At 39.0% G+C, this 17403-nt stretch overlaps 1 long non-coding RNA gene across 1 annotated transcript; it reads left to right on the top strand.

Annotated features, from left to right (window-relative positions):
- Positions 1-1062: 1062 nt before the first annotated feature.
- On the top strand, positions 1063-16838 carry LOC137630876 (uncharacterized). The gene is made up of 3 exons (XR_011041788.1): positions 1063-1139; positions 10319-10455; positions 16363-16838. It is a non-coding gene; the product is annotated as an uncharacterized lncRNA (long non-coding RNA).
- The last annotated feature ends 565 nt before the right edge of the window (positions 16839-17403 follow it).

The raw sequence follows: 17403 nt of genomic DNA, 5'->3' as shown, positions 1-17403 counted from the left end.
AATACGAAATTATTCAAATCATTAAACAATAGATATTTTCATGACTAATCTAGAAAAGGCAGAAGTTGCTAGCAGTTTTTTAAAAAATATATTTTTTTTCCAGTTTCTATCCCAGAAATCCAGTATATTACGAATGCCAATGAAAGTAGACACAATTTCTATGATATACGTCGCAAATTTCATTCATCATATTGAGCACGTCTTGCACAAAATACCTTTGCATAATTCACTAATTTGATCTTTATTATTAGCATAATTAGTTATGTTTTCTGTCAGTAGGTGTCCATACCATCGCAGTGTCCATGAATTTCTTAAATCAAAAGCCTTAAATGGAAAATAAACATCTATAAGTCATAAAAGGAAATAAACAGCTCATATTTCAAAATATTTAAAATTAGCGTTATATAAAACAAATGGATGAACTCTAGTTTTGTTTCCTTATTAGAAAATCGTATGCCAGCAGAAATCTAGATTTATTTAATGTTTTAAGTTATATGTATAACTTTTTAGTGTTGAATATTCATTATTTATTAATTATAATAAATTATAAGATAATGTAGTCCATTTATAGGACTAGAAAATCAGTCCTTAAACAGAATAAGGAAACGTTTGTCAGTCAACTTTCTTGTTACTATTCATAATTAAGTTATAAAATATAATTCCACGTTTACTGTACTGTCCATGGTTTATAAAAAAAAAAAGTAGTATTATTTTATAATTTACAGGAGCAAATCGTAGATACGAAACTATATCATATTTTTTCTCGAGATTCTCGAAGTCACCAAGTCAGTGTTGCCAGATACGGGAATTTATCCCTAGATTTGGGGATTTTCGATGTCTGGTGGAGATATTCTGTACCAATTTCTACGAAGAAACAAACATTTATATTGTTGCAATTGGTTATCTTGCACTTATATGCAGTATATTACTAAACCCTACGTGACCAGAAGAAAATATATTTGTGAAAATGGGGATTTTTTTTATCATGGGTTTTAGGAATTTTTACACTAACCCTACTGGCAAGTGGCAACACTGCACCAAGTGAGTTCCAATACGTCATTTGTTTCTCCATGTCAACAAGGAACGGCGATATATATTGAACTGTGCTGTGAATTTCTTCTGTTTCATTTACTGTGAAGGTAATGCTCAATAATTTCATGATATTCAATTTTACAGTTAATGTTTGTCTTTTATTCTTGGTGTGAGATTAGCCTGATAGAAGTGTATCTTAGCGTAGGCCTATATTTCTTTCAAGACCAAGCAACTTCATGCTAGATTAGGCCTACCCTTAGAGTATACTTAACGGTACAGATTTGCGTAGGGCGTATCTTTGGGTGTTTTTGAAATAGGATTTAATAAGGCAATAAAGCAAACCAAATTATCTTAATGCTCTGGAAACCATAGGATGCATAGTTCCTTGGTGAATTCAAGTCTTATGTCTCTTTCCTGTACCATCTCTCAGTTCAACCCAATTCTCATATCTTTACTTAACTTTTACTGGTTTATTTCTCGCCCTCCATCAAACACTAAAGGTCTGTTCAGGCGGGCCTTGGTGTGTGAAAAAAATAATTTCTTTCCAGTTAATATTTTGCTCTGTATCGTTATCAGTTATTTCGCTAGCATTTGTATTCAGGCTTAATAGTTTTCAGGTCACTATTATAACACTTTCTAAAAAGATAAGTCTTCAGGTTTTTCTTGAAAGCTGCCACATTATTGCTATTCTTGATATCGAGTGGAAGGTCGTTAAAGAGCTGCTGCCTTTATTATTGCTGCTGCCATTGATTCCCAAAATCCTTCTCAATGCTGTATTTTCAAAGGCAAGAAATTTTACATCAGTTGTTACAGTGCTGTACCACGACTGGTGCCCACAAGTTGATATCGATCTTACAAGTGAAATGTATATTAGGATTTTGATGCAATTTGTTATTCCATTTGACCTTCAAACTGTTTTAGCCTGGCCATTGCTTGCTCTGCCCTCTTTAATGTCTCCTTGAATTCTGTAACTAGTGATCCATTGCTGGTAATGATGGTTCCTTGGTAAAGTTGTATTGTATTACAGGGTGTGATTTCGAACAGAAAATATATGTATTCCTATAGTAAATAACGTGATTTAACCGAATTTGACCTTCATTTCAACTGCAAACAAACACATCAACCAATTCGACTAACTTTTAAGTTGCCGAATTGGTTGCTGTTATTACGGATGAAATGAGGGTGAAAAACGGTTAAATCACGTCATTTTCTACAGGAAAACATATATTTTCTGTTAAAATGGCTAAATATAACCTCTGTTGTCATGTGTGTTGTGTTAAAATATTTAAATATAAACACTTGTTCAACGGTGTTACTTCACTCACGAATGTACTGCGAACGATAACATTAGCAGCTTTACCAATGATACACAGTGTTATCAACGATGCCTGGGACTGTTACGGTAATATTACCAGTTACACAATATATAAAAATTACAAAAAGGGTACAGAACATAACAAACCCACCTAACCTAACCTAGGGGTTCCCAGGTCACAAAACTCTCGTATATACTAGGAATGTTAAAATAAGGAACGTTACCAATTATACACTGTTAACAACGTTACAAAGGCATTGCTAACAGTAGCAATGCTACGGTAATATTATCATGTGTATTTTAATGAATTGTTCCTATACACTTTACACTATATAAAAAGGTATAAAAAGGGTACAGAACCTAACCCACCCACCTAACCTAACCTAGAAGTTAACAGGTCACAAAACACATATAATGACTTTCGTTAAATGACTTACCTTTATGAAGGGGACGTCGAGACTTGCAGGACACGGGAGGGTGAGACTGACGGCTTAACTTTAAATAATATCTCCCATGGGGGTAGGCGACTTTTTCCTAAAAATGTACCTTTATAAGAAGTAACGGTATAATGACACCGACGTTTCTTTTTGGTTTTAGGTATCTTGGTTTCGGTATTACAATAAAACACGTAAGATAAGAGGAAACGGCACTTGGGACACTGTAAACGGTGAGGAATTACATCGTGTACTTCAAGGAAATTATCAACATTGGATGAAGAATCATAAAAATCACCATGGAATTTAGCAAATGCTTTTAGGTATGGAATACTGCAGCCGTTACAAGTTTATATAACTTCCTCCATGGCAAAATACGGAAAAATAAATCTCACTTGAAATGACGTACACCTTACAAGGACAAAGGTTTCCAGCGAAAAGGATTTGGTGGAAGGGGTATGAATAGACCATTTAAAGAGATAAAGGAAGGGGGTAGGGAAATATTAACTGACAACCCCCTTGTGTAAACTTTGAATACGTATAGGATCGTGATTGGTTAACGGGAAAACAACGGAGTCTAGTGGGTAAACATGAATGAACTGGATAGGGAAACTTGTATAGAGCAAGTATTTATGTGAAATCTGGGTTGTGACAAAGAAATAACAAAAGGAATAAAACCAATATAGGAAGATAATGTGCGATGTATGATAAATACAGTGAACCCTCGCTACTTCGCGGTTCGACAATCGCGGATTCACCACTTCGCGGGGTTTTCCCATAACCCATATATATATACATATCGCGGATTTTCCGGAAAATTCGAAAATACCGCGAAATCTGAAGACAACCAAATACGATATTTTGTTACCTGTAATTCCATTAATACTGTAATTAGTAATATCTGCTCTTACTGATTGTTCATTGCATTACATATGATATATAATTCAGCACAGAAAGAAATAAAACACGAAAAGAGAATGTGATCATACGATAATTCAGTACGTAGTAAAATTAAATCGAACATGAAACGCAAATCAGATGCAGTCATACCATATTAGAATGGTGTGTACTGTAATGGATGTGCTTCTTTTCCATGAATCTTTTGTATGTATACGTACGTAGTACAGTACTGCATCCAATAATATTCTTTGTTGCAAAAATCACATTTCGAATACTGTAAGCGTACGAGAGAGAGAGAGAGAGAGAGAGAGAGAGAGAGAGAGAGGCGTAAAATAGCGTACGTAAATTTTTATTATTATTGTTATTATTATTATTATTGTTGTTGTTGTTAATAAAATTATTATTGTTATTATTATTAATCATTATTATTATTATTATTACTGTACAGTATTATTATCATTATTTATTATTATTACGGTATTGTACTTAATCTACGTACGTTCAGTATGCGCGGGGGCATCTTCTATGAGTAACCAACGCGCCATAGTACTGTAAGACGGGTTGTGATTGGTTCAAGCGCTGATAGATGACGAATCAAAACTCAAGTTTTGTTATCTAGCCTGTGATTGGTGTTTTGCCCGCATCTTCTACCCGCAGCATCAAAGTTCTCGCGGGGCTGCATCGTTCACTTTCTCTTTCCGCGTATTGCTGAGTAGACGTTCTTAAGTTTGTGAAGTTTAATCTGTGCTGTGTGCGACTGTTTTAAGTTGAACTTTTTGTTGAACTTTCTGTTACAATGCCTCCCAAGCGTTCTGCTTCTAGTAAGGCTGGTAGTGAGCCTAAACGCCACCGAAGGATGATGACGATAGCTGAGAAGGTTACGCTTCTCGACATGTTAAAAGATGGTAGAAGTTACGCGGCCGCCGGCCGCCATTTTGGCATCAACGAATCCACCGTTCGCTACATCAAGAAGGACGAGGCGAACATTAGAAAGACTGCTGCAATCACCTTTAGCAGATCAGCGAAGCGAGTCGTTACAACGCGTAATAAAACGATCGTACGCATGGAAGGTGCTTTAGCTGTGTGGATTGCCGACTGCCGGAAGAAGAACATAGCGTTGGATACGAACACCATCCAAACAAAGGCTTTGAGCTTATATGAGAATTTTGCTGCAAAGGAACCTAAAGACGACGACGGCAACCATGCTGAAGATGATGATGATGCAGATGATCCTCAACCAGGGACATCCACTGATTCCCAGCCTCAGAAACGTTTTTCCGCAAGCAAAGGATGGTTCGTGAAGTTTCAGAAACGCTTCGCCCTGAAAAGCGTTTCCCTGCATGGGGAGTCTGCTTCCGCTGACACTGCCGCTGCTGAAACTTACGTGAACCAGACTTTCAAGAACATTATCGCTGAAGGTGGATACAAGCCGGAACAAGTCTTTAATATGGATGAAACCGGCTTGTTTTGGAAGAGAGTGCCGTCGCGAACTTTCCTGTTCAAAGAGGAAGCCAAAGCCTCTGGCTTTAAGGCATTCAAGGATCGCGTTACCCTCGTGATGTGTGGCAATGCTGCTGGATTTTTGTTAAAGCCGGGGCTTATTTATAAGTCGAAAAATCCTCGCGCTTTGAAAAATAAAAATAAGAATCTCCTTCCCGTGTACTGGATGCATAATCAAAAAGCATGGATTACGAAGATGCTGACCTCCAACTGGTTCCACCAGTGTTTCATCCCGCAAGTCCATGAATATCTCTTAGAGAAGGGCTTGCCATTCAAGATCCTTCTCCTTATGGATAACGCTGGTGGACACGCAACTGACCTGTCGCGTGAGGGCGTTCAGGTTGAGTTCCTGCCACCCAACACCACGTCATTAATTCAACCAATGGACCAGGGGGTTATCAGGGCGTTCAAGGCCCTCTACACGAAGAATACCTTGGCGGACCTCGTTGCGTGTGTGGATGCTGCCCAAGATGACGAGGATGAAGACTTCAACTTGAAGGCGTACTGGCGGCAGTACACCATAGCCACGTGCCTGCAGAATATTCAAAAGGCACTTCAAGAGATGAAACCTGCAACCGTAAATGCGAGCTGGAAGAAGCTGTGGCCCGATATTATTTACGACGACAAGGGATTTACTCCGTCGGAAATCCAACACTCTGCAATACGGAAATCTGTGCAGTTGGCTGCCATAATTGGAGGTGACGGGTTTGGCGACATGACGACTGAAGACGTCGACGAGTTGTTGGACTGCCATTCCCAGCCCCTAACTGACGCAGACCTCGAAGACCTGACGAAATCGGCAAGTGAGGAAGAGAGTGAGGGTACCCAGGAAGAGACCCAAGAAAATGTCGAAGAAACGGGCTTAACATTAGAACGGCTTGCCAAGTTCTGCAACCATATGAAGGAGGTGAAAGAAATGTTACAAGAGTCGGACGAGGATATGGTTCGCTCGATGCAATTCTCAAATAAGGTCGATGACATCACGACTCCCTACAGGATGCTCTTGGATCGAAAAAAGAAGCAGCGGCAACAACTTCCGATCACAATGTTCTTCCAGCCTCGCAAAAAAGAGCCAGTTCCTCCTGCTAGTACGCCTTCGGAAGAAATTGAAGAAGTTGAAGAGGTGTCCCAGGAAAAGACACCTCCGTCTGAAGAGACGTAAAATACTATCATTGACTGCACAGTAGAACACATCATCAGCTTCATCATCATCATTTCTACTGTGCAGCAAATTCATCGCCATCGTCATTCAAGTTTTTCTTGAACTTCTTTCGTGGTGAGTACAGTAACAATCTTTATTTTTTACTTTAACCTGTTTTATAGTTTAGTAATGTACGTATTGTATGCATTAAGTTAAAGGGAAGGTTTTAAAAGTCTACATGTTGTAACCTATCATATTTTTTTTGTTTAAAATTTACATTTACGTACGTAAAACAATCTCTCTCTCTCTCTCTCTCTCTCTCTCTCTCTCTCTCTCTCTCTCTCTCTCTCTCTCTCTCTCTCTCTCTCTCTCTCTCTCTCTCTCTCTCAAATTGTTTTCCTGCTTTGCTACGTACAAGTACTGTATAATTTATATTTGTAAGGTAACATATTTTGTAAATGCTTTTACTGTAAATACTGTATGTACTGTATCATTATTTATCACTATCATCATGCGCGTTAAATGCCTTGTTTGTTCTGAGCGTGGTTGTTTACTGAGCGTACACGCCGTCGTTTCAGGCGGCGTCATAAAGAAAAAGATTTCATTTGGAAGTCCTAAGAAAAATACGTAAACTAAAACGTTGGTAATAAAAAAATCAACATACAGTACTGTATAATCAATATAATCGATGCAAAAACTAACCTATACGTACATATATGTGTACACTAAATGAGTTTGTTTCTTCATTATGATCAGAGATGAACGTAAACAAAACATTGGTTGCCATTTTTTATCGTGCTTTTTAGGTGTTTAGGAAACACATGATATAAAATCGCCTTTAATATTTGTGCCTGTTTTAGTTTAGGGTGCTGTAGTACATGCATTAAGTGTTCTGTACATTAAAGGGTGGTTTGTTAACAGTACTACGTACAAGGGAAGGTTTTAAAAGTCCGAATATACATGTTAAATAAATAGGTAAATATGCTGTCACTACTTCGCGGATTTTCACCTATCGCGCCCGCGTCTGGAACCTATCTACCGCGATAAACGAGGGTTCACTGTAATATTGAATGGGAATACAAAATGAGTTGATTTTATAAGGTATAGGATAATAAAACGAGTAATTCTAGGGTCAAAAGTAATATGTATACGGGGGTATTACATAAGTAATCATGTAATAGACTTGAACAGAGCTGGTAGAGAGACGGAGAGTTACATTTCACGGTTAGGGAAGAAGAAATCCTATTAGTGGGGGAAAAGTTTCTACGTAGGGAGGCGGGGTTTTTGCGCAGAAGATCGAAAACTGGTATGTACGAACGTACGTACGTGAGTGTGCTAATGTTAGCATGGAATGCTAACATTTGTTCTACATCAGGCATTGGCAGCACTGGTTACTGTATTTTTTCATGAGGAATAGTCTTTGCAACGACGCCCCAAAGTTTATACGGTTATACTGTTTTGTCTTTTCCTCCGGTTATTATAAATCCAAGAAGGTAATGTATAGAGAAGAAAATGCTTGTTTTACAGCTATACATCATTTCCCCAGTATGTTTTCCCCACCCAAAACCCCGAGTTCCCACTGGGGGTCCCCCATTACTGTAGGATATAGATATATATATATATTTCTGAAACTATTCATTTGCGACGAGAACGAGTGTCATTTTCGAAGAGAGCGTAATATTTTCTATAAGAAAAAGTAGTTTTGTTACTGTTACATTGCCCTGTAATATGCATGATCTCTCTCTCTCTCGAGTTGATCACCAATCCAATCTTTCTCCCCTCCATTACTAACCTATCAATCATTTCCTGTATTTCAACCATTGTAGAAACAATTAGAACTATATCATCTGCGTATTCAAGATCACATAATCTCTGATCCCCTTTCCAGTGAATGCCATTATTCATTCCTTACATTACCTTGTTCATAACATAATCAATCACTATGATAAACAACAGATGGGATAGTATTCCACCCTGTAGTACTCCAGTCTTGACCTCAAATGTATCTGTAAGACTACCATTAAGTTCCACTTATGCATAACCATTATCAGGTTTACACTTTTCTGGTATCCCATAGTGCCTCATATATTTTTTAGCATACTACGTGAAATGCTATCAAATGCTTTCTCAAAATCCACTGAGCATAATTACGAAAATAAAATTACAAAATACTCTCTCTTGTTTATGTTGTAGTTACCTAACCTCACTTTGCCTGCCCCTATCATACCCATTCTTACCTTACATACCCTTTTCTTAACTACCTTACCTTGCTTAACCTCACTTTACCTAACCTTACTTTACTTAACCTCACTTTACCTACCCTTACTTTATCTAACCTCACTTTATCTAACCTCACTTTACCTTACCTATCCTTACCTTATCTTATCCTACCTTACCTCATCCTACCTTACCTCATCTAACCTTAATGACTCTCACATTACCTACCCTTACCTTTCATACCTATAATTTATCTAATCTTACCTTTCCTAACCATACTTTACCTACACATAATTTACATATACAGTACATACTTTGCCTGTCCTGACCTTACCTACTCTTACCTTGCCTGCCTTCACCTTACCTACTCTCTTACCTACTCATACTTTACCTGCTCTTAGCTTACCCTTACCCTACCAAACTTAACCTTACCCTACCCTTGCTTACCCTACCCTTGCTTACCCTACCCTTACCTTACCCTACCCTTACCTTACCCTACCTTACACCCTTACCTTAGCTATCCTATCCTTACCGTACCTCACCTAACCTTAACTTAGCTAACCCACCCTTACCCTACCCTAGCCTACCTTACCCTACCCTAGCCTACCTTACCCTACCCTTCACTAACCTTACCCTACCCTTCACTAACCTTACCCTACCCTACCCTACCCTTACATTACCTTACCCTACCCTTACATTACCTTACCCTACCCTACCCTACCCCACCGTACCCTACCCTACCCCACCGTACCCTACCCTACCCCACCGTACCCTACCCTACCTTACCTTACCTTACCTTTACTTAATTAACTCTTACTATACCTCATACCTGTGCTTACCTACTCTTACCATACCTATCCTTACTATACCTACCTTTAGTTACCCTTATCTATGCTACCCTACCCTACCCTTCCCTACCCTTCCCTACCCTACCCTACCCTACCCTAACAACATAACATAAACCTTACCTTAGCTTACCTTGCCTACCCTACCCTACCCTACCCTACATTGTCATATTTGAGCTTTTACTTAGTGCAGTAAATATAGAATAGAAGGGTAAATATATGATACTTTAATTTATAGCCAAATACATGAACCAAATATTTTTCCTACTTGCTATCTAAGCGCCTTTTCTTGTGGCTGCCATTAGCATTTCAGTGAATAAATCAAAGGTTGGGAGTAAAAATATAATTGAGGAAGACCCTTGTCTGGTGTGTAGATGTATGGTGGCATTGAGCAGGAGACCAAATACTTCTTAATGATCCCACATGGGGATTTAATTTATTCATTTTATTAAGCTGGAGTGGGTAATTGGTTATGATTAGATATGGTGGGAGATATGTTCTCTGTTTAGGAGTAAAAGAGTCATGTTTTAATCCCCTCTATATATGTTTATTCACCAGGTAAAAAGTATCTTTAATGTCAATTTTATACCATTTTTTTTTTTATATTTGACTGTTACATTTATACAAATATATTAACCCTTTTTGGAAATTTCCAACCCTTAACCCCCAGGGGGTTATTTTTTCCCCAGCACATTTTGCAGTATATTTTTTTTAAATTGCTCTAACAGCCTTAATTTTTGTCATAGAGAGGTCAGGTTGGTCTCATTCTCTTGGAAAATGCCTGAATTTTCTCAATAAATTATCAAAAATATGAAAAAAAAAATTTTATAGCATTTTTTTGCAAGGACGTACCGGTACGTCCATGGGGGTGAAGGGATGAGTTTTGTGAAACATACCAGTACGTCCTTTGGGGGTAAAAGGGTTAATTCAACAGAACAAGAAGCACGGGCAGCTCCGCAACTTCATGCTGGAACCAACTGCATTATACCTTCACCTAATAGTAGAAAATGGACTCCAATAAATAGTCCCGTAGCTACTGAAAGACATCAGGCTTCGACCTGTTAATTTTTGGTAAGGAGAAATTGCTATTTGTTACATGGGCCAATGTTTTTATTATAAGTTTGCATGTGAAACAGTTTTAGGATCAGACAGGCTATTCCAGGCATTTGAAACCCATTGGTAAGTAAAGAGAAAGACTTGAGTCATAGCATAGGTAATGTGTGTGTGTGGTTATGTTTGCTAAAGTCCCTGTGTTCCACCTAATACACTCTTTTGATCTTTACTATGGATATAATACTTTGGGCAAAGCTGAAACTAGTATAAGTCTGCCGCTAATTAGCAGGATGTAGCGGGTTATATGATGTCACTTTTACTTTTGGCTCTGTAGAGTGAAGACGTGCTGCATGTCTCTCCCCTTGTCAGCTCTTTACATAAAATTGTCTGTTTACATCAATGGTTATTTACTTTTTCAGGGTGTAGTCAGTCATCCTTCCAGTGAGAGCAGTTCAGTAGATGACGGGAGAAGTACTCCCAACTTCTTACTTCGGTGTCTCATTCCCTCCGCGTTTTCTCTGCTTGTTAGTTCTCTTCCGATGGACGAATGGGTAAGAGTGGTGATCGACTGAACCCTGGACAACTCTTAGGTGCAGAAACTGTCACTTCCCCTATACTGGGGAACTCTCTCTCGTTGCCGCATGCGCAACTCTCCTTCTTTATGGCTTTTGGGTCTCCCCTTTAAGGAACAGCCTTTGGAGATGCTACAAGGGAACAGTCGGAGGGCACAGCTGCCTTCCCAGGGGTTATTCATGGTCTTCCCATCCAAGATTCTGGGTGACCCTCCAGAGCTTCTTGTGAACTTAGTTTCAGCACCCTTCATATCTGCTCTTCCATTCGTTCATGCAGATCCAATGCATAAACATGAGCAGTTGCAGACTACCAGTCACTACCAGTCAGGTGATCCTTTCGATATGACCCAGAAGCTGACCACTGTCAGACTTCTATGCTTGCTGATTACGTGGCGCACCCTCAACCTGAGTTCACTCAATGCGTTGAGGTCTTGCAGCATAAGAAGCATCAGCTTCTCCACCCAGTGTTGTGCACCTTTCTTGTTCACGAGCAAGGCCCTCCTCACCTGTGTGGTCAGCCCTCATCGGGGTTTTGGAAACAAATGCTTGATTCATCAATGTCTCTTTCCAGCTCTTATTGAGGTTCTGACAAACGCTACTTCGGTTTATGTATATGTGCTCACCTTTATGAGCCAGATCTCGCTACAACAAGGCTCATGAGACATAATCCTTCGAGGTTATTGCCACAGATGGAGATACCTTCAGATTTCTTGTGGCTGCCGCCTCTCACCATCAACTCACCAGTGCACAACAAGTCTCATGAGACATAACCTTGCTGGGTTATTGTCACAGATCTCCACTCCTTACTGGATATTGAGCTCTTTGAAGCACCCTCATGTTAATGCCTGCGGACTGGTTACATTAACTGCCTCTCACCATCATTCTCCTGGTTTACGACCATTCTTGAGACATAATTCTTGGGATTTATTGCCTCAGACATCATCTCCCTATGGGATAGAGAGCTCTTTGGAGCACACACATGGTCTTGGCGTCTGACCCCTTTCTGCCTCAGCCCACCATGCCTCAGGGTACAACGAGTCTCATGAAATATAACCGTTTGTGGTTATTGGCCCAAGTCTCTACTCTTAACGGGATAGAATCAGCTTGCTCTTACGTTCACAAGCAATGGCAGATGAGTGTTTGCTTACAGGTGAGCTTCAACACACTCTCTTTCCCAGCTGCATGAGCTTCTCGTGGGTGCATGCATGCTTGCGAACATGTTCATGATGCTACTGCTCGTGAACGATCAACTCCTTTTGAGCAATTATGTTGCACATTGACAAACACAAATGCGTTCACGATGCTCAAGCTAATGTACGATCACTTACCCTAAGGCAGGGCATTTGTGATTTGACACATTCACATGTGAGCTGGTGAGCTACTACTGCCAACGAAGGCTGTTCGTTTCACCAGTTGCATGTGCTAGCCATGTGGGCACATGGATGTACGCTCGTGAAGAGTAGCAAGGGCAAGTTACCATCATGCAGAACCTGCTGACATTCCTTTGTATGTAAAGGACAATCTTGGGTTAAGCCAATTGATGCCTGGATCCAGACAAATTAGAATCTTGTTCCAATGCATCATTAGCTCTCTCTATCAGCCAATGTTGTATCTCCTAAGAAAAGTCAGGTTCTACAAGAACCACTGCCTTTCCATGAACCCCAGACATAGGAAGTCTGCTCTCAAATGGGCTCCTCCTCCATCCCAGTCAAGCCCTCCCTAATATCTATGGATCATACATGTAAGTATCAAAAGTACTTAGACTTCAAAACTATACAAAGCGAGTCTGTTCCCTTGAGAGGGAACAATCGGAGCTTATTCCAGTTAATTCAATCGGGAAGCATCTACCTCTTTTCTTAGCTATACCTATCACCAGGAAGGAGGAGGTCTCATTTACAATTATTTATCGATGTCAACTGATGGAGTTCGGGTGCAACAAACCATCCAGGTTGCTCCCCAGTTTTTGGCCTGCCCGAGGGTACCTAAAACATGGGATTCCTGCCATAAGATTGAGGGGAACATATACCTTCTATAGAGAAAATTTTTCTGTGTGTTTATTGGTCAGTAACCTGACTTATGCACACAGTCTCAATCTTGTCTTTTGGAAATAGTGGCTTGCAACCGATCGTTTGCTTGACAGCTATCAGCCTGGAATGTTTTCTGTAATGCTTTTATCCTCTAGAGATCGCTGGTTACTCTAGTGTTTACCGGTCCAAGGACAGACATGTACGACCAACTCCCATCCTAGCTAGGGCAGTTAGAGGGCAAGGTTTCATCCTGATTTTACAGAAGCAGTTGCTTGCAACCAATCTTATGACGACAGTGATCCTCTTGAAATGTTCCATTGTTAAGCGACCTCTTGGGCACTCGCACTCGCATGGGAGTTGCCCTTTTGCTTGATAGTCAAATGATCCTTGTTCCTCTCAATTGAACCAACCATAGTGGTAGGAATATAAGTCTACAAGGATAGGTAAGATCAACTAGCCCTTATTTTTCTTCCCTTTGCTTGTAGTGACGAAGACACTCCTTCATTTGATGGATCTGACACAAGACGGCGGAAGCCACATGATCGAGAAACTTTTCTTAACAAATAAATTTTGTTTATTAGTACCTCCTCCATTCTCCCAGACAAAGGGAAGGAATTCACTGCCCACATGTAAGCAAACCCATTTCTCATAAATGAACACACATTCAGACAACATATCTTCCAAGCAGATACAGGTTCTTTCTTGTCTGCCTACCATTCCCTGGTAGTGACCAAGCTTAAAGGACAAAGGTTTATTAAATTCTTGTAAGAACAAATCATAAATTTTTAGGGTAATTTTTATTTTTTTCTAACTACCTGTTTACAAACGAGTTCTTTAAGCTACATTTCCTACCTCAAAAACCCCGCAAGGCCTAAATTTAGGGTCAAAGTGGGAGCTCAGTGGTCTATTGGGTGGGCGGGCCTTACACGCCACCCTCAACTGCCACCGCCTCATTAAGTTTTATTCAGCCGTATCCAGCTTTGCTGAAAGCATAAACCTATAAAGGACCCAAGTTTTTATAGTTAAGAAAAATACAAATTACTTTTGAACTATGGGATACAGTTTTAATGCTGCAATTTCCCATAAAGAAAAATACAAATTACTTTTGAATTATGGTATACAGTTTTAATGGCGCAATTTCCCATAAAGCTACTGTACTCTTAAATCCAAATTTTTCACTCGTATAACATTATGAATTTATTGTGGGTTTAACAGGTTTGCTATTCAATGATATTTAAAGTTTTAGTCTAACTTAACAGCTGTGTTTGTACTAGTTGGTGCACTAAACAATATGGTCCTCATTCCATCATCTAATCTATATTAGTCTTTGATGTACTGAGTAACAAAATTACCAAAGAATTTATAGGAAAATTAGGGTATATAATCCTCATAAACCATTTGTTATGGTCATCTAAGTGTAGGTCATCCCATGCTTTTTTTTAAGGAATGTGGTTCAATTTGAGTGACGGAACTTATTTAACAAAGGGGTCACCCAATGATTTTATAGGAAATGTGGTTCGATTTGAGCGACAGAACCTATCTCTAAAATTGATGAGTACATAGGTTTTGCATTACATTTTAATTTGTTTATAAATGTTCAAATTGGTATCCTATGAGTAGTTCATCCGATCTACATTCTGCCTGTCTTAACGGTGATAACGTTGGTCCGTCAGTCAAGAAAAGGGACTGATCTGGTCTCGTTAGGTTACTTATGTATGGTCTCGGAACTCTCCCTGGATCCCTCCCCCCGTCCCTGGGGCCTTCCCCCCGTCCCTGGGGCCTTCCCCCCGTCCCTGGGGCCCTAACCCCGTCCCTGGGGCCCTCCCCCCGTCCCTGGGGCCCTCCCCCCATCCCTGGGGCCCTCCCCCCGTCCCTGGGGCCTTCCCCCCGTCCCTGGGGCCCTAACCCCGTCCCTGGGGCCCTCCCCCCGTCACTGGGGCCCTCCCCCCGTCCCTGGGGCCCTCCCCCCATCCCTGGGGCCCTCCCCCCGTCACTGGGGCCCTCCCCCCGTCACTGGGGCCCTCCCCCCATCCCTGGGGCCCTCCCCCCGTCCCTGGATCTTTGAATTTTGACAAAGACTATTGAAATTGCTATCGTATTTTTCTAAACATTTTGATATTTTGCAAAGAATTAAGAAAACCTTGAAAATTTAGGGTTGATAACTGAAAAAATTGAATTCTTGGTGTCTGCAACAACAGATTGAGTGTTGGAGATAACATATTTTGGCCGTATTGAGTGTAGTTTTATTACTGAAAAGGTAGGTTCATTAACATATGAATTCAGCATTTTCAAGTGGTTGCTGCTATATAATAATAGTTAAACAGCCCAGTGTTATGCAGGCAGGGAAACATGGGTTTATGTATATGAGATATTTTCCTTAGAAATTGTGTTGATATTTGGTGATACTTTCTGTACTATTCGTGTTTATATATTCTTTATGCTTTTAAGAGCCGTCAAGATGACGATATTTTGAATTACTCAATCATCACACTAATTAGAAAACAAACCATTGATAGTTGGTATTTGAAAAGCTGTACATTATTAGAGTTCAAATTAAAATTACAAATTGTTTCAAAGTTCTGTAGTTCAAAGAAGCTAGTCTCTGTATACCAAACTCCTGAATGATGTAAAACCAAAACTGCCTGTATTTACCCTTTGATTAATAGACTTGTTTCTATATAGATAATAGATTTACAATCTTTGCCAACTTCATGCCTGGTACCTTGCAGAAAGCAGTATCACGATACAGGGATATATAATTATATCTAATTAACTATCTGTATAATTGTGAGAATTTAATCTATTCACTTCTTAATACTGCAAATGCAATATTATCAATGCAATAACGATACTGGAAACCTTACTAGGAATAGTACTCATAAAACTATTGTTGAAAGAATAAGGATCTTATCAAAGCACCAATCTTCATATACATGACTGCTACTTTAGTTTTGGATAATTTTGTTATTGTTTTTTTCATGGACTTTAGTTGTTGTTATTATTATTATTATTATTATTATTATTATTATTATTATTATTATTATTATTATTATTATTGTTATTAGACAAGCTACAACCCTAGTTGGAAAAGCAGGATGCTATAAGTATAGCACTGTTCTTCCTTCAGCTGTTTTTGTCAATAACTGCATGGTCAAGTTCAAGGTTCAAAATTGTTATCTTGATCTCTAAAGATAAAATGAAATATACCATTTTTTCTGATGAATGCTACTAAAAAGAATCTTATGTATCACATTGATTATCAAGAGCCAGGCTATGATTCGAAAGTGAAGACCATATGGAGTAAAGATATTTTTCTTTTCTTTCAGAAGCGTTTGTTTACCTGCATATTTGAAATCCAGAAGCCGAAGTCAGTAAACAAAAAACTCTCTAGTCGGCAACCTGATTCCCCTAATAATATGGGAAGGAGACGGAAGCTAAAGGAACGCTTGGCGACCCAATTCCCCTAATAATATGGGAAAGACATGGTAACTAAAGGAACACTGATGGCACAAGATGAAATTATTCATATATAAATTAAAGCTGATAACAAGGATGGGGACTATAACATTTCACTGACATGAGTTTAAAGATAAGTTAAAATTTTCATTATTTTCATTATTTTTCAGAATTTTACACCTTCGTTATGTTACAGAGTAGGTAGTGAATATCTATGGAAGGTGGATTATAGAGATGGGCATTTGCTATTTGAAAAAGTCCAGTATTGCATAACTTCTCTTGAAGTGAGATTGTTCTCAAATTATTTTTTCGTGAGATTATCATAGATTTTTTCATTACTATACTTCATTAATTTGTTTCTGTATACAGTACTACCACGTCATGCTAAAAATACAAATATTTCTCAAAACTTCTATTCTCAAAAGGTCTTATCAGTGATGCAGTAGCTAATGTAAGATTATATAGTATACTTTCATGGATTATAGATTTTAGACACTGCCTTAGGATCATAGAAAGCCATATTTCTTAAACCTGTAGTATGATACTTGTAGAATAATTATTCATTGTAATAATATTCCAGCAAAGAAGTAAAATTAATAACATATACTGTAGGCCTATAGATCCTTTTTAAGTCTAGTATTTCACTTCCCATGCCCAGATAACTTGAAATCATTCATTCATTCATTCATTTACTTCCCATACTCCCAAAAGTTATTCACAAACTGATTTCACCCGAGACCCCTTACTAGATGTTTGAGGCGAGTCCAGCTGCCTGATTATTAAAACAGGATATATTTGATTAATATCACAACTTTCCTTCCAGCACTGAAGTATAACTATTTCTAGCAATAGACTTAAACTTTTAGGTTCAATTAAGATAGCATAAACCAATTAACCCTTTTACCCCCAAA

This window comes from Palaemon carinicauda, chromosome 39, assembly GCF_036898095.1.
Source record: "Palaemon carinicauda isolate YSFRI2023 chromosome 39, ASM3689809v2, whole genome shotgun sequence".
In the NCBI taxonomy this organism is placed as follows: domain Eukaryota; kingdom Metazoa; phylum Arthropoda; class Malacostraca; order Decapoda; family Palaemonidae; genus Palaemon; species Palaemon carinicauda.
This window is presented reverse-complemented; position numbering and strand designations above follow the sequence as displayed.